This window comes from Oratosquilla oratoria, chromosome 12 (genome assembly GCF_046742065.1).
Source record: "Oratosquilla oratoria isolate Oo_2021 chromosome 12, ASM4674206v1, whole genome shotgun sequence".
NCBI lineage: Eukaryota > Metazoa > Arthropoda > Malacostraca > Stomatopoda > Squillidae > Oratosquilla > Oratosquilla oratoria.
This window is the reverse complement of record NC_134788.1, coordinates 38,716,337-38,737,447: the sequence shown is the minus strand read 5'-3', so window position 1 is coordinate 38,737,447 and position 21,111 is coordinate 38,716,337. Positions and strand designations below refer to the sequence as shown.

The 21,111-nt window shown below is 36.4% G+C and overlaps 1 protein-coding gene across 1 annotated transcript in view; it reads left to right on the top strand.

Annotated features, from left to right (window-relative positions):
• The first annotated feature begins 1,741 nt into the window (after window positions 1-1,741).
• LOC143030339 (uncharacterized) overlaps window positions 1,742-21,111 on the top strand; it is a 41,324-nt gene continuing 21,954 nt past the window's right edge. The window contains exon 1 of the mRNA XM_076193492.1: window positions 1,742-1,786. The gene's annotated coding sequence lies outside the window, so the exon portion shown is untranslated. The remainder of the gene's footprint in view (window positions 1,787-21,111) is intronic.

Genomic DNA, 21,111 nt, shown 5'->3' with positions numbered 1-21,111 from the left:
ACCCTAGACTTTTCACAGGTTTCTGTTTGGAATTCACCTTGAGGTGTTTCGTTTACGAATACCGAGCTAAAATAATTGTTTAAGATATTACACATTCCTTCATTTGAATATTCAAGTTGACCGTCAGCAGATAATAGTGGACCAATGTGATTCCTAACAACCTTTTTATCTCTAATGTAACTATAGAATTCTTTGGGATTCTCTTTGGATTTCTCAGCGATGTTCATTTCGTATTGTCGTTTTCTTTTTCTTATTGTCTTTTTTTAATTTCTCTGTATTGATATATAAATTTCATAGTCATTAGATGCACCAGAGCACTTATATTTCTTATAAGCCTGTCTCTTTTTAGCAATACTTTTTTCAGTTTCTTTGTCGAGCCACTTTGGGCGAGCCTGATTTGGGGGACGTCTGTCCTTAAAAGGAATGTAAGTTTGAATAATCTTAGTGAGCGTATTTTGAAATATTTCCCACATCTGATCTACAGGTCTTTCGTTTAATTTTGCCTCCCAATCTGTAAGCTGAAGCTCCTGACGTAGTCCTATGAACTGAGCTTTACTGAAATCGGGTATTTTAGAAACACAAGTATCTATTCTAAAATTGTTTTGGAGTTTGAATCTAACTAGGTTGTGATCGCTATTTGCAACAGATTCACCGACTTCTACATCAGTTACCATGCTTCCGCGGCTAGTGATCAAAAGATCGAGTAAATTTCCATTTCTTGTGGGCTCCTTTACATGCTGAACTAAGTAATTGTCACCGAGAAAATCTATCAAGCGACTACGTATATGGCCATGTTCAAGGGTCATCCAATCAATGTCAGTAAAAATGAAATCACCCATTATCAATAAGTCTCGGTTGCAAAAACTAGACAGTTCTTGAAAGAACATTTTGTCGTCTGATAATGATAATGTCTTTGGCTTATATATTACACCTAAATTCATTTTTTTTCCATTTTTTTGGATTAATGCTACCCACGAACTATCATATGTATCCAGTTTCACTTCTCTAAAAAACAGGCACCCCCACCTTTCTTGTGGTTTCTATCCTGATGAAAGTGCATAAATCCCGAAATATTAAATTCAGCTTCAAACTCTCCACCATTTAACCATTTCTCGGTTATTCCTATCATATCAAAATTTTCGATTTTGACATACGCCTGAATTTCTTGGAATTTGTTCCTAATACTACGAGCATTAAAGTACACTCGTGATTATTTCTTTTTGACACATTTTGAGTTTCAATATCATGTCTTACATTATCATTTTGTTTTTTATTCATATACCTTGCTCTATATTATTATTTGGTCCTTCATTGACATTCAATGCCTCATTAACATTTCTCCCATCAAAATTAACACTTCCCCCATTGAGTTGTCCAGCTAGCGTAAAAATTGGAGATGAGGCAACGCTACTCTAACAACACCGCTCCAATGTAGCAAGTAGCGTATAAATTGGAGATGAGGCAACGCTACTCTCAGAACAACGCTCTAATGTAACGGAAAAAATATATATGTGGGAACGCGTGGGCAAAACATACGCTCGTGCTTATGTATGTTAAATTTTTGTACCAATTACTAGTTATTGGGGTAACGGCCGTTATTAGATGTAATAATTGCCCATCCCAAGAACCCAGTGTTTAGGATAAAGACATGAAGAACCTAAGGAAGGCGTTAGTTGGGTAAAAATAGCTATTTGTTGCTAATGTAGCTATTCGTTGGAAGCGTAGGTTAATAACAATAACAAATATGGCTAATTCAGAGTTCAACGCCGCAATCCCTACATAGAAGGTAGAATCTGTGTGTTTTTTATTTGATATTATGTGTTAATTTTTTTAGACGTCTTCTGCAACAGTCATTACTCCATGTGTAAATTTTCCCCACCCAAAAACCCCGATTTCCCACATTTCCCCCCAGATCGTTCGGGAGGAGAGGTAGGCCTAAGTGCATTAATTTAACAATTAATATCTTAAAAACTACTCAGTTGCGCAGGAAATGAAGTACACCATCGTTCATATCACAACATTTATCACACATGAGCCAGATATCAAGTTCTATGGTAGGGTAAATCGGTAAATTGTCCCCAATGATTTCAGCGCTCATTACATGGTAATAAAGTCTATTCCATTTGAATGATTTGTTGATCACTGTTGTAAATCAGGTCTTGTCTATTTCCTTCTTAAACCTAGATTTGTACAATTTCGTTCCATTACTATGAGTTCTGCCCTGCTAAATGATAATCTTGACCCGTTTTGATATTATATATGATATCACGTCGCCGTCTTTTTTTTTTCCAGTTTAAGTTGAGGTGCATAAACATCTCTATGTAACAGATTGTTGCCCAGTTCTTCAATCAGCAGTTTTAAATATATTGATATATGCTAGGAACAATATCTAACAAATCCTATATTAGCAATCAAACCCCACATATCTTCAAAACATAACCGATGTTCTTAATCGGCTTATTATGCCTGTGAGCAAGACTTTTATTCTACACATGCCCAATCCTGGATGGAAAAGAAAAAAAAAAAACACCAGGACCGCTATCATCTCACCACTACTTCCTGCACATAACGACTGTTAATAAACCACAGCTTGTGAAAGGTCAGATCGTAAGAAGGTGGATTTTTGGATTACGAAACAAAAACAGATTAGTTAGCCTACCCCTTGATAGAGCTTATGATTTAAGCATTCTTAGCTCTGTTGTGACAAATATATTTGCTAAGTAGGGATAAACCATGTAAAAAAAATCTAAAAGTGCCTTTGTACATTTGCAAGAATATTTGAAATAGTTTAGACATTTGTGAGACGCTGAAGAATGTCACGAAAATGGTAAGCAAAGAAGGAAGCCACACAGGTAAAGAAAAGATTATTGTAGGCGTTTGCCAGACAGAGCCTACATGATTAGATTGATGCCTGGAAGTTGCAGGCCATTATGGTTGTAGCTGTGTAGGTGTTGGGTACTTTAGAAAGAATGCTGTAGGTTAGTAACGAGATCAAATTAGGTATTGTTCTGTTGAAAGAAACCCAGCGTTTCAAAAATTGTAGAGGGGGCTGTCTTCAGGGAGGTTAAATTTTGAAACCTAAAAAGTCTTGGTGTTTTAGAAATCATTGCCGACGTTACTAGCAGATGATATAGGAAAGGGTTGCAGACTGGCAAACATCTGTGTGAATACTTGAAATTATTATTATGTAGAATCATTACTAAACATTTATTGTAAAAAAAATATATATGTATGGAAGAGAATGAAAATGATCTTGTATAAAATTATCTCGTATCGAATACAAGAAACAAATTAAACAAATACCATTGAAAAATCTATTTTCCATGAGGGAGAGAGAGACTGAGTAGGTTAGATATGGTCAGAATAAGAGAATATTGTGCTTGATTTATCGTTTATTTGAACAATGTTGTCATTTCTCGCACTAATCACTGCCTTTGCATGTTTCTCTAAATCACAGTACTTATTTCCCAATGCAGTCCTCAGATGGGGGTGGGGGGTATAGTACAAACTAGTGATTTCCAATTGAAATGGAACACCCGATCTGGTCATATCAACAGGAAAATTGTTGGGAAAAAAATTGCCTGTCGGGTGTTTTGCTAATGTCAGGATTTAGATCCCTGAATGCAATATAACTTTGGATAATACAATATGTTTTTTATGCAGTGTCAAAGCAAAAAATATGCCAGGAGATCCTTCTATTCATAACAAGGTCCGTGTTTCTGTCACAGGATGAAGTTTATGGATTCCCTAGGCACCAAGAACTCAAGTTTAAATGCCATTAGAGGAAAACTATTGACAGCAGTCATGTGATACTTGCTTGTCAGGCACTGGCAAGACCAGAGGTCTCCAGAGTGGTTGATATTGACCCGTGGCAGTCAATGCGAGTATGCAAAGGGTCAATAAATGCTTGGGGGTTGATAAATACCTAACCTAACATTTTGGAGGGGCTCCTTTCCAACCACCATCTCTTGCTCCACACACATTTCTAATCAATTCTTTCCACTCTGATCCCTTCCTGGTATACCACATCTTCCAACTGGTATCCAGGCAGAATGCCACAAGATATAGGTAATCCATGTATAAAACACAAACAATGACATATTTTGCACATCTATTTTATTTTTCCTATACAAAAAAGAAAACTGTGCATATAATGTTAAAATAGAGTTGATGACATTAAGATTCTTGATGCTACAGGTTGATTGGATTCCATTGAATGTTGAAACTGGTACTTGCTAAGAATTCCAGTTTTGAAAGTTGTTTTACTCCCAACTCTGATGTTTCTGCGGAGGCTGGCCATTTGCATTCTGTGTAATTATTGGCCACCTTATTGTCTTCCTTTCTAGGGAATTCATGAGGGTCCATACAGAGGAGTGATTATTTCCAACCAGAAAAAGAAATGATGGTAAAAAGATGAAAATGTAATGGAGTAACAGTTGTTCCACTATTCATACTTTGTGATGACGTCACATTACTTAGGTCATACTCTGATTTGAGGCTTCATTTGTAATCACACAATTCTAAGAACTTGATTTATTCATGTTATCATGCTATACACCCATTTAATTCTTGTATGGCTGTAACATAAACATAAAATACATACCAATGGCTATTTCTCAAGACAAGGGAAGTAGCCAAAAAACAAAGGTATAAAATCCACTCCCACCCATTCCATCCCCACATACTCCACTTTCATTCACCCCTTCCTCCCTCTTATCTTAGCTCCTCATGGATGATGGGTCATTCCTGCATCTCGCCCACTGCCATTGGTCAGCAAGGCACAGGAATGCTGCTTCATTTTTATTGGTGACACCCCCCCCCCTCTCATGCAGAAAAGGGGAAGACTGGGAGAAATCCCTTTGGGCTGCATAATATCATTCACACATACTCCCTCAGCCCCCCATCCTCCACCCACTCCTTTCCATGCATCACAGCATCATCCATACAGAACCATTCTCCATTCATCCCCATCTTCTTTCATCTCTCTTCCTCTCTTTCCCAATGTCCTTCATACAATCTCCTTTTAACATCCATTCCCAAATGTCTGTTTCTCATTACACTTTAATCCACCAAGGCATTTACTTGATCTTCTCAATCTACATTCTACCTCCACCTCCACTCATCCCTTTCCGGCCACATTTGCACCCAAGTATCTAAAATATCTCTCGCCCTTAATACTTCCAATTTGCTACCACATTCTTCCCTTGTACATCTCATCACCTTACATTTACCCACGTTTATCTTCAACTCCCTTCTTTTTCACACCTTCCCAAACTCCATTACTAACTCACTTAATCCCTCCTCTGATCCTGCCACAAGCGCAGTATTGTCAGCAAACAACAACTGGGTTATCTCCTACATTTCTCAATTTTCTTTAACCATCTCCAATCCCTGGCCAATTACCTTTGCATTTACCTCTCACACCACCCCATCCATGTATAAATTAAACAGCCAAGGCAACATAAAACACCCCTGGCAAAGTCCCACCTTTACCTCAAACCATTTCTGATTCTAACACAGGCTCTACTACTCTCGTAAAAACTCTTGACTGCTCTCAACAGCTTCCCTCCTATCCCATGTATCTGCAATACCTTCCACAATGCCTTCCTGTCTACCCTGTTATAAGCCTTTTCCAAATATATAAGTATCCCAAAAACATCCTTACCTTTTCCTAAAGTTTTCTCACATATCTGCCTTACCACAAAAATCTGATCCACGCAACCCCTACATGTCCTAAACACACACCGATCCTCACCAATTACTCCCTCTGTTCCTCTCCTACTCCTCTCAAACAAAACCCTTCTCATAACCCTTCCCAACTACACTGAACAAACTGATCCCTCTGAAACTACTACATTCACACTTGTTCCTTTTTCCCTTGTAAAGTGGAACTATACAGGCACTCCACCAGTCCCCCGACACTCTACCTTCTTTTAAACAAACATTAAACAACCTCACCAGCCAGTCCACCATCACTGTCATTTTCTTAGCGCTTCCCACTGCATTTACCTTTCCTTCCTTATCCTCCTTCACATTTAGCAACTTCCTAAAATACTCTGCCCATCTTCCTCTTACCACCGTTTCTTCCATTATCATCTCTCCATCTTCACCTTTTACCTTTTCTTCTCTGCTTTATTTCTTTCCAAAACACCTTTTTATTACTTTCAAAACTTTCTGTTATACTCTTACCCCATTTCACATCTCCCTCTTTGCTTCCTTTATCTTATGCTTTGCTTCTTATCTCTTTTCTTTGTACCTCTCGTATGATTCTCTCATCCTGTTTTGTAAACAGTTTATGAATGCTTGCTTCTTCTGCAACTTTCTTTGCTTCCTCATCCCACCACTTGCTCTTCCTTCTATTTCATCCCATCCTCCTTGTTCCACACACCAACTTTGCATACCTTGTAACTCCCTCTTTGAATCATCTCCATTCCTCCTCCACTCCTAGTTCTACTCTATCCTTCACTCCCTCTCAGTGCTTAAATGAAATTCTTCTAATACCCCTTCGATTGTTTTGGAGGAATACCTCAAGGGTTCATCAAGTTCTGGGCTACAGTTTTCCAAGTCTTTTTCTTTGTACCCTTATTATCAGTTCATCTAATGGTACTAGTTCATTAATACTGCAGATAATATTGATCAACCCTGTCATTGGTTGGCTAATATTCCTATGTAGTGCATCTGCTGCAATGTTCTCCCTACCTGGAATATATTCAAACTTAACCTCATAACATGGAAGTGTAGTAAACCACTTGGCTAATCTGCCTCTGAGATTCTTATGTTTGAATAAGTTCTGAATAACTGTATGATCAGTCCACACTCTGATTGGATATCCCAGTATCTTATCTCTAAAACTCTTTTGTGAATATATCACTGCTAATGTTTCCCTTATTGTAATGCATTGTTACAAAATCTCAATGTGAAAGCTATCTGTTGCAATTTTGCAAAGAATGAGCTCTTTATCATAATTAGGAAAAATGAGAACTGGAAAACTAGTAAGTGTAACTTTCAACTTGTCAAAAGTTTGTTGTTGTTCAGGTCCCCAAATGAACTTGGAATCTCTCCTTCACAAAGAATTTAATAGATTAGATGTGTCTGCATATTCCTTAATAAACTTCATATGATACCCTGTCAAAGGATTACAAAGGCGGAGCATGCCGACAGGAGACCTTTTGGTCCATAACTAGGCCGGATGCTGAAAAAATATAAATGACAAAAAAAAAAGATAGAATAAGAATTATGATAATATAAATGATAATAAATAAAATAAACAAATAAGTAAATAGTAAATAATAATAAATGGAAATCAAGCAAATGATAAATAAACAGACAAATAATAAAAAACAAATAATCAAATAATATAAAATAAATGGTAGTCATTACAGCATCTTGCTTAAATGTTTATCTAAATGAATCTGAAAGCTTCGAACTGAACTACATCGCACTGCCTCTGCAGGAAGTTTATTACATTTATTAACTACAAGGTTGGTGAAGTTGTTTCTACCCACTTCCAAATTAAATCTATTTCCTGACAGTTTGAGACCATTATTTCTTGTCAGATTCATTCACTGTAAGAATTTTGTCACTTTATCAAGTCACCTCTGAGTCTACGCTTTTTTAGGGAAAACAGATTCATATGTTTTAGTCGATTTTTGTATGATTTATTTTTTATATTTGGAATCCGTTTTGTGACTCTACTTTGTACTTTTTCTAATCTATCAATGTCTTTAATGAAACTTCTTTCTCTGCATTGTTTGGTACTGGGTAGTTCTGTACTGCCTCAACATTTGAGTTCACTGTACTGAGTCCATATCTATTTAACTTATGTCTCAAATAAATGACACTGTCTTGTAAAAACTTTAATTTTTCCAATTTCCCTTTAAACCTGATTCAACTGATTTTTTTGCTGTCTCTACCTTTGAGTTCACTGTAGTAAGTCCATGTCTATTTATCTTATGTTCCAAATGAATGACACTTGCAAAGTTTCACTTTCAACCCTGATTCAACTAGTCTTGAGAATACCTAATTTAATATCTTAAAGTGCTCAGTTGCTGTTTGGAAAACTATTAAGATGTCATCTAGAAATATACTGGCTGTGTTTCCTAACAACCCATCTAGTACTGTATTAATTTCATATAAGTTATGGAATGTTACATAACTAAAATGGCATTTGCTTGAATGCATATTGCCTTGTTGTTGTAGAAAATGCTGTATAATCTTAAGAATCTTTGTGCATCTCCATCTGCCAGAAAGCTGATTTGAAATCAGTAGTGCTAAAATACTGATTCTCAGTTCCCAAACTACAAAATATATCTGCTATCACCAGTAATGGTAGTCAATCAGGTATTGTCTGTTTATTCAATTCCCTATAGTCAATAACTGGACACATGGTACCATCTGAATTTGGCATCAGAATCAATGGGAAGTTCCATTCACTTTGACTGGGTTCTGTGACATCCTGTGATAACATTTGAGTGATCAAGTTATCTACAATGGCTAGCTTGGAATGTGGTAATCTGTAGGCAGGTATATAAACAGGTTGAAAACCAGTTTTAATTTGATCTGATGTTTTAAAACAGCTGTTTTGTCCAAGGTGTCCCTAGGCAAAGCAGTTGCTTTATTGTGCTTCACTAGCAATGGGATTAACCATGATTCTAACTCAAGACAAGTAGGCCCTAATTGACTCTTATATTTCTCCGCCAAATCTGTTTCTTCTTGAACAGATGGATGAAAGTGGTGATTCCACCTCTTCAGGACTCTTGTTATCTTAATGGGTTTTTGATAGACTTGAAAAGATCCTATTTGTGAACCTTGTCTTTAGACTATGTCTTTATTCAGAGTACTAATCACTAATATTTCTGCCTTGTTCTTGTGCGTCTTATAAATCCCAAAGTCCAATTTTAAACCTTTTATCCTAATTGATTCTGGGATGGTTAAAGTTTTGAAGACTACAGTGAAGCTTTTCACCTGCACTTGTACTTTGTTGATTGCTCTGGAGTGCAATAATGTCGACTTTATTATGCCACTTCCACAATTAGCAAAGCTTCATTTGGAGTTGATGAATTCTGATTAATTTCTGGGATTTCTTGAACATCTGAGTTGTGTCCAGTGTGTGTGTCTTCTTCCTCATGTGTTCTTGAATAGACCACTCTGACCTGCTATTATCCAATCTAGCATTGTTATCTTTCCCCATCAATCTCAATAGGTTCTCTTATCTCAAATACTGGCTCTAAATCTAGTTGATTTAAAAATGGGATTAACTGTGATTTTGCTAAGATCCCTAACTCAGCCAGACATATGATCATGCCCTCTTTTCTCATTGTTTCAAATCCTATCACTAAATCTCCTAGGAAGACAGATTCTTCTACAACTATCCCCAGAATGTGCAAGTGCCTATTTTTATACAAAATAACATCCAAGTCAGTCTTACCTAATGCTTTTAACTGACTTCCTGTTACTCCTAGCAATAAGTAATGGATTGGTTCCAAGAGTTCCACTTCCGGTTTCATCCTTTTTAAGCACTTTACTGATTCTAACATTTACTGCAGATCCTGTATTAATAAATATTTTATTAAGTCTATTGAATACTTTACCCAGAGAGAGGAGCCCTAGTACAGAAGTCCTTCCAATTGTTATAGTAAATTTATACACTTCACCTGTTTTACTTAATTTCTTTACGTCAGCAATAAGAACTTCACATTCTGTTCATTTTTTGGAACTTTTTTTTAAGGCAATTGAACCCTAAATTAAGTAGTTCCTCTTGGTCAGGGGTGAGAATCTTGATTAAATTAATGTAACCATTTAAAGGACATGGATGATATGGCCGCCATTCAGATTAAAAAAATTCTTTTGATTAGCTCTAGTGATGGATTTCTTTGTTGGTTCAATTTCTATAAAAAGGCTGTCAATATATCCTTGCCGAGTTGTGATGTCTTCTCTTGTTCTGTTGAATTTGTTGTTATCATGAAATTTACAAGATCATTTTGTGACAGATGATAGTTTATAATTAATTTATATACGGGCATTTGATGGAAGGCAATAATTTCCACCTGATGATCTGAATGAGTCGTGAGAACTTTTGTGTTAGATAATTTGAGTTATATGACTCCTCCATGAGCTCTAGTGTCTCCAACAGTTCTGTATAGAATGTACTTTTGACTATGTTTTTACGTAATATGTTTCCTCAAGTGAGTCCAGGCTTTCGGTATTGGTTTGTAATATTGCCAGCAGTTATAACTGGTACACGGATTGGACAGTGGCTCATGTCGGAGTTGATCTGGCAACTATGTGTTTGTTTACATTGTAGTGAAAGAATAGAAAAGGGTAGTAGCAAACACCAGTTTACCATTTGTTGGCAGAGTCCACTATATGAAGTTCATATGAGTGTGTATGACCAACTAAGTAATCAGTGACCAACATTAACAGCAGTCAAGTGGTGGTTGTTGGCGCGTAGCATGGATACATAAATGGGCACCTCCTCAAGGTTAGGCATGTTAAGCAGTATTTTGCTATGTGATTTAAAGATAGGTTTATTAACATCAAGACTTGCCATAATCTATCTAACTCGCCATAGCTAATAGTTTACCTCCGTGAATTGATTCAGTATTCGAGCCTGAAAGTGGGCCTATTTGTTTATAGTAGAAAAGTAATTGTTGATTTACTTAGCTGATTATTATTAAAAGGCTTAACATATTCATGAGTAAATTAAGTTGTTTTATATAATAGCTTCAGGAGTTCAATTAAATGAGTTGGTCAAGTTCGCCTAGTATATACTAGGGCCTATTTGTTCTTAGTTGAAACCTTGTGTCCAGGTTGAAGTTTGTTTATTTGAATTATGGCCTATTTTTAGTGAAATCGAATTGTTTTAATTCATCTATAGGCTAGTACAACCAGAATATTTTTTTGTACTTTGTATAAATACAGTCTAATCATGACTAGTGATAATGAGGATAATGATAATCTTGATGAAGCTGGATTTGAGACTGCATTGGCTAAATTGAAACGAGAAAGGGGTATACTTAAAAAAAAAGTTACTCTGATTCTTAATAAATCAAAGGATTCACTCAATAAAAAGACATTAAACATTCGTTTCTGTAGTAAACAATTAGATGTTATTGATCAAGTTATAAGTGAAATTAAAGTTAAAGATGAATAAATTTTAGATCTTTTAAAGTAGATGTTAAGATATTTGACACATTTACTAGTGAAGTAGATAAGCAAGTAGGCTATCATATGGAAATAGATGAAAGTCTATCCGAATTTCAGGATTTTAAAATGGCAGGAAATAAATCCAATAATCACTCTGCAAGCTCTACAGATGCTGATAGATTTGTTGAAACACTCAATAGGCTAGACCATTTTGATACTAAACCACCTCCCTTATCATGCGGCATTTTCGATGGAACAGAAAAGGATTTGCCTTTTCTTCTTTCCTCAATCAGTTTAATAATGTCATAGGTAATAAGGAGAGTATGTCCCAGGCAGTGAAGCTTAGTTATTTACATAGTTATCTTAGGGGTTATGCTTTGAAAATCATTAGCCATTTGTCTATCATAAATGAAAATTATGATACTGCACTAGAATTATTGAAGGATGAATTTCTGGATGTACCCTTTATAGTGGATGAAACTTTCAGAAGGATTCTAAGCGCAACAGTGTCTCAAGGATATGACAAGGAGTTTTTTACATTAAAGTCATTCATCACTGAAATAAGAGCATATTTTTTAATTAAAGTCTAATTATGGTTATGATTTTACAGTGAAAGATTCTCCTGGAAATTTACTATTGAGTCATATTCTCTTTAACAAGTTGCCTACAGCATTCAAAAGGGAACTGGTTCATAAATATAATACCAACCATCCTACCTTGACTGAAATCTTTGAGTCATATAATGACATTATTAAGACTAATTAAGACCTGTAAAACTACTTTGCCTAAATCTGATAAAATCAATAAGGCCAAAGAAAATTAAAAAAATGCACACAAAGAAAATAAAAGTTCTCTTCAAAATTTTAAGACCAATCAAAATGAGGTTGTTTCCTCTAAAAACCTTATTTGTAAATTGTGCAGCGCATCAGGTCACTCTTTGGAACAGTGTGAAAAATACTCAACTCTTAAGGATAAGACAGAGAGAGTACAGGAGTTAGATCTCTGTGCATGTTGTGCTGGATCTGGTCATAAAGAAGATGAATGCTTTGGCAAGCAGAATGAATTAAAATATGGTTGTAAACACTGTAATTCTAATGGCCATTAGCACCCCTTTGTCCTGAATTTAAAGGGCCTAATACTAGTAGTAATCATCTTTGTTTAACATCTCAACAAAAATCTGAAAATGATTACATTTCCCCTACTGTAAGATCAGATGTCTAATTGATACAGGGAGTCAGCGATCCTACATGTCAGCAAGAGTTGCTAAAGAGCTGTGTATGGATTTAGACTCATTGAATATGATAAACTTCAATATAAAAACATTCATTGGAGCTGAAGTTAAGAGCTTAAAGCAAACCTTAATAGGTGTTAAAATGAATAAGATAATTCAAATGCCATTTCTTAATAACCCTTCACTCAGCATAAGTTTTGTTGTACTGGGTATGAATGAAGCCCTAAAAAATATAAAAGATCAAGGTTTTGAATTGGCTGATGAAGCTTTTGGATTAAATCAGGATAATGAATTAATAGAGGTGGATGCATTGATAGGTGTAGACTTGCTTCAATTCCTTCCAGAATGTTCATTTGCCCCGTCCTTGCAAGGGAGCTGCATGGTAATTGGAAATAAAGTAATTCCTATTGGTAACGTCAATCATTTCTTGACTAGGAAACGGGCTTCTCAAATTAGTAAAAAAACGGCAAGTAATGAAGTTCAAAATGATCAATGTCAGAAGTCTTTTAAAGTTCATGACACCTCAGTTTATCTGATACTTAATGCAATTAAATCTTATTCGAATCCTTGAGAAAACATTCTAAGTGATTCAGATATTGAAAATGGGATAGAATATCTCTTTAGCTTGGAATCTATTGGAATTAGTAAGAATGAAATTTATAGTTCAGAGGATCAAGAACAAATTGCTAGATTTAATGAAGCTATTCAGTTTAAAGATGGCCATTACCAGGTTAAGCTTCCTAGGCATTCGGAAAAAATATAACTGGTCCCTTCTAATTTTCAGGTTGCCAGAAAAGTTTTTGGGGGAGCCTCAAAAAATCTTAAAAAGTCAAATCTTTATGAAAAGTATGAAGAGGTCTTTGATAAGCAGCTTCAGGATGGAATCATAGAGCAGATTGAAACAGACTTTTCTGTTGAAAAGGTGAATAATCACACTTGGATTCCACATAGGCCAGTCATTAAGATGGAAGAGCAGGTCTTAACTAAGATTAGACCAGTTTTCAATTGTTCACTAAAAACTGACAAGAATCTACCTTCTTTGAATGAGGCTGAATATACTGGAGTTGATCTAATGGAGTCCTTGCTTAAACTGTTATTTTGCTTTAGAACTAATGATATAATCTTGCTGAGTGACATCAAGCAGGCCTTTCTGTCAATTAGGCTCAGCAAAGAGTTTGGCAAGAAGCGTTTTTGTTTCCTTTGGGAAAGGGATAAATTGACTGCTTATAGATATAGAACTCTAGTATTTGGATTTACATCATCACCCTTCATTCTACATTATGTAATGAAGAAACATGCCAGTAAATTTCCTCTTACAAATGCACTAACATTCTTTCCAGTCAATTCTATGTTGATAATTTAATATTCACAGGTAAATAATTCTAAGGAAATGACTGACCTTTATCGGCTCTGCTATGAAAGAATGGGTCTTGGTGGTTTTATTTCAAGATCTTGGAATTCAAATTCACTTGAACTGAGACAACTGATAGAAAGGGATGGCAAATTGGTTGAACACTCAAATGAGACAGAAAATTCTAGGTTACAGATTTAATCCTAATATAGATGGGATGAAGCTTGCGCCTGTTGAATTTCACTCTGTCAGTACTAAAAGACAATTGTTATCTGAGACTTCAAGTTTATTCGATCCACTGGGGTTAGTCTTACCCATTAGTATCAAAGGAAAGTTATTGATGAGGAAGGTGTGGCAACACAAATTAGGATGGGATAAAAAATTGCCTGAGGACATAATAAATGAGTGGGATAATATTAAACCAGCCTTTGAGAAAGCTAATCAGGTCTCCTTTAATAGGCAGGCATTAAATGAGAATGAAGAGTATGGACTTAATATTTTTAGTGACAGCTCACAAAATTGCTTTGGGTTTGTTGCTTATGGTACCAGTAAGGAAAGTAGTTCCCTCTTATTTGCTAAAGCAAAAGTGGCTCCTGCTAACAAGGAAAAAGAACATAGTATCCCAGTCTTGGAGCTACTTGGAGTGATTCTTGCTTTAAAGTGCATCTCCACTATTTTGAATGCCTATTCCAATATAAGATTCAACTATATTAATATTGCTGTTGATCCACAAGTTGTGCTCAACTGGTTAATAACCAGACAGACTAAACTAAAATCTAAGTTTGTCAAAAATAGAATAGGTGAGATGGATAGTAAACTACAACAGCTTGAAAGGGATTATAACATTCCCATTAGTTTTAATTATGTCAAAACTGAAAATAATCCTGCTTATCTCTTAACTAGAGGATTAACCTACAACAAATTTATCGATAATTTTGAATTTTGGCTCAAGGGACCAGATTGGGTGAAATATGAATTAAATACCTGGCCTAAATACCCATTGTTGAGTGTGGGTTTTAATCTGATAAATCAAAATATCAATACAATACCATGCAAGGAAAAGAAGTTGAAATCAAACCTATTTTTGACAGTAAGTTTTCAAACTATAATAAAGTTATGAAAATCACTGAGTATCTCTTCAAGTGGATTTGTATGAAGAGTGGTGAAAACTCTCATAAGAAGGTATTGGATTATTGGATCATGATAAATCACTCAGTCGGTTTTGCTAAAGAAATTAGCTTCCTTAAACAAGTGGATACACTCAAGTCAAGTAACTTTAAAGATTCAAAAGTGCCTTCCTTAGTAGTGAATTTAAACTTGTTTCTTGATGAAAAGGGCATCCTGAGATCACGAGGAAGGATTTCCAAATCACTTAATTTGATTATAATGTGCATAATCCTGTACTTTTGGGAAAAGATCACCATTTCACTGTACTTTTTACCAGATTTTGTCATGCTCAGGTACAACACATGGGAGTCAGTACTACCTTAAATTTCCTAAGGTCCCAAGGATTCTGGATCCCAAAGGGTAGATCTTCTGTTAAAGCTTCAATTAAGGACTGCAAAATTTGTCAGAAGTATAATGCACTTGCCTATAATTACCCTAAAGTAACCAGTATGCCTAAGCACCACATGAATCTGATCAGACCTTTCAATCATGTGGGAGTTGTTGTTGTTGTCGTTCCCTAGACTGTCTGTCCGAGCAGTCCCGTCTCCCCAAGGAATGCCATAGCCGAAACTGGGTTTTCCCACAAATCCTTTATAGAGCGTATGTTGTGTTGTTTGCATGCATGATTGTGTATAATGCAGTCTTCCATTATGTGTTGTATGGTATGGGGTGAAGTGTTACATCCTGGGCAGCTGTTCACAATGCGGTCATCCAGCCTCTTCTGGTAGCTTAGAAGTGCTGGGTGGTGACCGCACCGCAGTCTGGCCAAGTGGACTCTGTCCTTTCGTGGGAGAGAGGATTCAGAAGGGTGGATATCAGGGGGTCTGGCATGCAGCAGTGTGTTGTCTTTCAGTGTGTTAATGGAGCGGTGAGTGATATGATTATGAATATGTTTCCGGAGGCTGGTATTTGGTGGTTGTGGAGGAAGAGAAGAGAGTATCTGTGCGTGATAAAGGTCTTTGGGTGTTGTTTTAATGTTTCTTGGTGTGTGTGGGTGTTCTGCTATGTAGTGTAGCGGGTGTAATGTGTTTGTGGTGGCTGCGGCAAGTGTTTGTGTGCCTCTCATGTCGAGGTGGTCCTTGACTTTGAGGACTTTTGTTTCATGGTGTAAATGGTCTGTAGGTGTTGTATTTGTGCAGCCTGTAATTGTTTTTAGGGCTTTGTTTTGTATGATTTGAAGGGTGTTGTGGTGTGTCTCACTGAGATTAGGAGCCCATGCAGGACTCGCATAATTCAACACTGAGCGTATGCATTGTTTGTATATTGTTATATTAGTTTCTTTGTTTTGTCCAAATGTTGTTCCAGTGATTTACTTAAGTGCGTTAAGTCTGGGTGTGCATTTGTTTTTTATGTTTGTGATGTGTTGTTTGAAAGACATGGATGTATCGTATGTTACACCAAGAATTTTCGGTGTGTTTGTGTGTGGTATTAGAGTGTTGTTGATGTAGAGATGAGGTATGTATTTGTGTTCTTTTGTCCAGTTGGTGAGAAGTGTTGCTGTAGATTTGGTTGGAGCTATTTTGAGTCTGTTTGTGATGACCATGTGTTGAGTGTGTCAAGGGATGGCTGGATTATTTCTGCAGCTTTGTCTGTGTTACGATGTGTGCATGTGATTGTTATGTCGTCTGCGTAGGAAGAGATTTGTATTTCTGAGGTGTCTGGCGTGGGTAAGTCATGCATGTATAGATTAAATAGTGTGGGGGATAGAACTGAGCCCTGTGGTACTCCGTTCTTAATGTTTCTGATGTGCGATGATTGGCCATTATATGACACGTAAGCATTCCTACCTGCCAGATAATTGGCCAGCCATCTTTTGGTGTTATTGTGCATGTCTGTGTTATATATTTTATTTGTTAGGTTGTGGTGGGGGATAGCATCAAAAGCTTTACTAATGTCTAATGTTATAAGAAGTGTTCTTTGGTGTGGCCTATCTGAATTGATGCCATCTAAAATTCTTTGTGTGAGGTTTGTCAGAAGAGTGTTTGTGAAGTGTAGTGGCCTAAAACCGTGTTGTGAGTCAGCAAGGGGAATATGTGATGTGACAAGTTTAAGTATTAGGCGTTCAATGACTTTAGAGGGGGTATAGAGAAGTGTGATTGGACGGTGTGATGTTGGGATTGTTGGGTCTTTGTTCAGTTTTGGAATGGTGATTATTTTACCATGCTTCCAGATGTCGGGTATCGTGTTGTGTGAATAGCTGTAGTTTGCAATGTTTGTGAGTGCGTGTATACCTTGTGGTCCAATGTGTTTTAGGTGGATGTTGCTTATGTTATCAGGGCCACAGGCAGATGAGTGCTTGAGACTATGTATTATGAGTTTTGTCTGACTGTCTATGAAGGGTATATAGTCAGAGTCTGTGGGAAAGTCTTTCTTACGTCAAATGGTGCGTCGGTTTTCAGGGTGAGAAGTGAGATGGCTTGTCTGTGCAAAATGACGTATGAGTGCGTTTGCTTGTTGTCTGTTTGAGGGTAGATTATCTGTTGTTGTGATTATTGCTGCGTGAGAGCGTGTAGTGTTACTGTTGGATAGTGTAATGCTGTTGAGTGTTTTGTACAATTTGCTGGTGTTTGTTTTGTGATCAAGTGTATTGATAAAGTTTTGCCAATTTTGTGTTTTTTGTTCATGTATTTTATTGGCAATCACAGTGTTTAGTGTTTGTATTTGGTCTGCTATGTTTTGAGGGATAGGTGTGGGGGTACCATGTTTAAGTGTGTCACGTTGTCTGATGAGGCTTTGGATTTCTGGTGTGAAGTTGGGGTTGTGTGATTTTCTGTTGCCTCTAGGGATGTATCTCTTGTCTGCATTTTGTATGATTGTATTAAAAGTGTGCACAGCATTGTTTATGTTTGTGATTGGTGTACTGTTAAGTGTTTCAAAATGTTGTTCTGTCTCTTCAGTAAAAGCTTCCCAGTTAGCTCTCTTGTAATTGGTGTAAGTGTGTCTGTGGCCGACTGGGGTGCATCTTGTTTTGGTGGTGATGATGATTGGAAGGTGGTCAGAGCCAAGGGTTCCGACCACTCTCCATGATGTTGTTGGGGTTAGGCAGGGGGAGCAAAAGGTGATATCAGGAGAGGAGGGAGTGTAGAGGGCTTGGTGTGGGATATGTGTATGATTATGTGTGTTGTTCATGATAGTCAATGAGTCAAACTGAGTCTGTATATCAAGCCCTCTGTCTGTGTCAGGGTTGTCGACATACCAGGCAGACGACTTGGCGTTGAAGTCTCCACCCATGATCAGGTTGGGGATTGAGGCTAGTTGGCTAAAATGAGGCCTGAAGGTGTCTGGAACTGTGGGGGATGATTGGGGGGGAATGTACATGTTAACTATTGTCAGTGTTGATTTGTTGCCTGTGCGGATTCGAATGGATTGGATTTCTGTTGTGTTATCTGTGGTAGGGAGTTGATTATACAGGTCATGTATTTTTGAGAAAAGATAATACTAATGCTTTGAGTAAATATTTCATATTGATTTTCACTTGTCTTAATATCAGGGCTGTCCATTTTGAGTTGTTGCCTGACATGTCAACTAAGAATTTCATTCTGGCCTTTCAAAGATTTTGTAATAGATATACTATTCCAACTTGTACAGTGATAATGCCCAATCATTTGTGAAAGGGGGAGACATATTAGAGAAAACTCTCGAGTCATATGAATTTTTGGATGAACTCTCAAAAAACAAAATCAAACATGTAAGAATCCCAGTATATTCAGCATGGGTTGGGGCAGCATGGGAACGTCTTATCAGAACAGTAAAAAACTGTCTATATAAGGCAATTGGAAGATCTAAATCTACATAATTATTTTGAGTTTCTCACTGCCCTTTCAAACATAAAAAATGCCATTAATTCTAGACCTCTCACTTATAGAGCCAGTTCAGAAGAATTTGAATTTATAACTATGACATTGGTTCATCAATGTTCAAAGATGAAGCTGATATTTGGGTTAATGATGAAAATCAGGAAAATCTTGAAAATGCACTTTGCTAGCAGAATGAGATGTTTGAGGAATTTAGAAGGTTGTGGTATGAAGACTATCTTCTGAGTTTAAGGGATCATGCAAAATATCTTTACCAGAAAGAATGGTCTGACAAGATAAAGAAAGGAGATGTAGTTTTGATTAAACATCCAAATAAACCCAGACCCTTTTGGTTAATGGGAATAATATTAGAGATAATTATCGGGCATGACAATAAGGTTAGGATTGATAAAGTAAAACAAAATAATGGAGAAATTGCCTTCCATACAATAAAGAATTGTATCCCATGGAATTAAATATCACTCTTGGAAGTCAAAACCCATCACAACCTTCAGAGGTAGATACTGAAAACGACTCAAATCAAACAAATCCTCAAGCTCCATCTGCAAATAATAGAGATCTCAAACCAAAAAGAAAGGCTGCATTAAAGCAGCGTGAACTTATGAAAAATAAACTTGATTATTTATATATTATAAATTGGGTATTAGGTGTTGGGTAAAATGCTACACCCTGGTTCAAGGGTGAGGGTACATGTGTTTAGGTGGTGGTTTTAATACTGCACCCTTAATCTAAGGGTGAGAATAAGATATTTAATCAAAATTTGATTAGAGGCATTAAATCTTATTGATTTATTATGTTTGTATCTATATTGATTTGGACACAATTAAGGTTGCATTGCAATGCATTTGTTACAAATGCAATCTCTTGTCTGGAGTATATTAGAAATTACGTAAAAGGTGACGTCATATTGAACTCATTTATTGAACTCTGGAGGTTTAATTTCATTAAAGTAATAAATTATGTATATTTAAATTATTGGATAAAATCTGAATAATTAATAATTTTAATGATCAATTGCTACTGATAATTTGTAGTCTATTGAAAAATTTAAATATTTGAAATAAATACCGAAAATTCTGGTCGGTGAAAAAGTAAACAATGATTGAGTTATATATAGATATTGCTTACTGCTAGTTGCCGGCTTTGTTTAAAAAATTCTTTGATTCTGTGAAATTAAGACACTGAGAATTTGTGTCAACAGCAGCCTTGCTGTGGATGTACTGTGTCTTGCGACACTGCTTCTGACCCAGGGCAGTGGACAAGGTGCAGGGATGACCCGTCATCTAGGAGGTGCTAAGATGGGAGGGAGGGTGGAGGGGTGTGGAGTGTTTTCGGGGATGGAACGGGTGGGAATGATTTTATGCCTTTTCCTTTTTGGCTACCTCCCTAGTAAGGGGGAAAAAGCCTTGGTAAATGTATGTATGTAAAAGTAAATAATATAAGTTTACTGTAAATCAATTTCGGAGGAACATTTACTTCCATCTGTAAAGAGAAACCTCTCTTAAAAAACAAAAGAGGATTACATCACAATTTAGAATAACAGTTGGATAAATTCAATAAGGCGAAAGAGAGTAAGTACACACTCAGCCGAGTTAAAACCAGTCTCTCGAAAAGTCCTCGTCTCTTCAATAAATTACATCTAAATATCATGAAGAAGGTAAGATTGAACTTTCTCATTTTGAATTAGTCTAACTATAGTAAGAAATTGTTTGTTTATTTGGATGAGGGAAACAGATCCTTTTCCAATAGTGATACAGGGCTGGGACACTGTAAATGGTGTGGGTATGATGTGCATACATTACATGTTTATGAGGGTAACCAATTCTATTTACAAAAGATAACAAAGGAGGAGCATGCCAATAGGAGACCTTTTGGTCCATAACTAGGTCGGATGCAAAAAGATATAACTATAAACAAACAAATAAATACAAATAATAGTAATATAAATAGTGAATAGGTAAAGTTAACTAATAAAGAAATGTGCGATTAAGTACAAATTCAAATCACTTGGGGAGCATCTTTGGTAAAATTATTCTTTGGTTATTAGGAATCAAAATCTCAGAAGGAACCAGCAACTTGGGTTCAAGTCAATGACTCAGCGTCTGCTCATTGAGAGAGCATTCACATGATGTGCAAAGTCAGATTTTCATGGTAAGGCAGATATGTGAGAAAGCTTTAGCAAAGGGTTAAGATGTTTTTGGGCCTTCGAGTATTTGGAAAAGGGTTTTGACAGGGTAGATGGAAAGGCATTGTGGGAGGTTTTACAGAGCAGTCAAGATTTTTTTTTTTTTTTTCTTGCAAGAGTAGTACAACTTGTGTTAAAGCCATAAGGATCAATGAGAGAATATCACAGTTGTTCACGCAACTGGAATACCACTTTCTTGATACTTGGTTTCTCATTT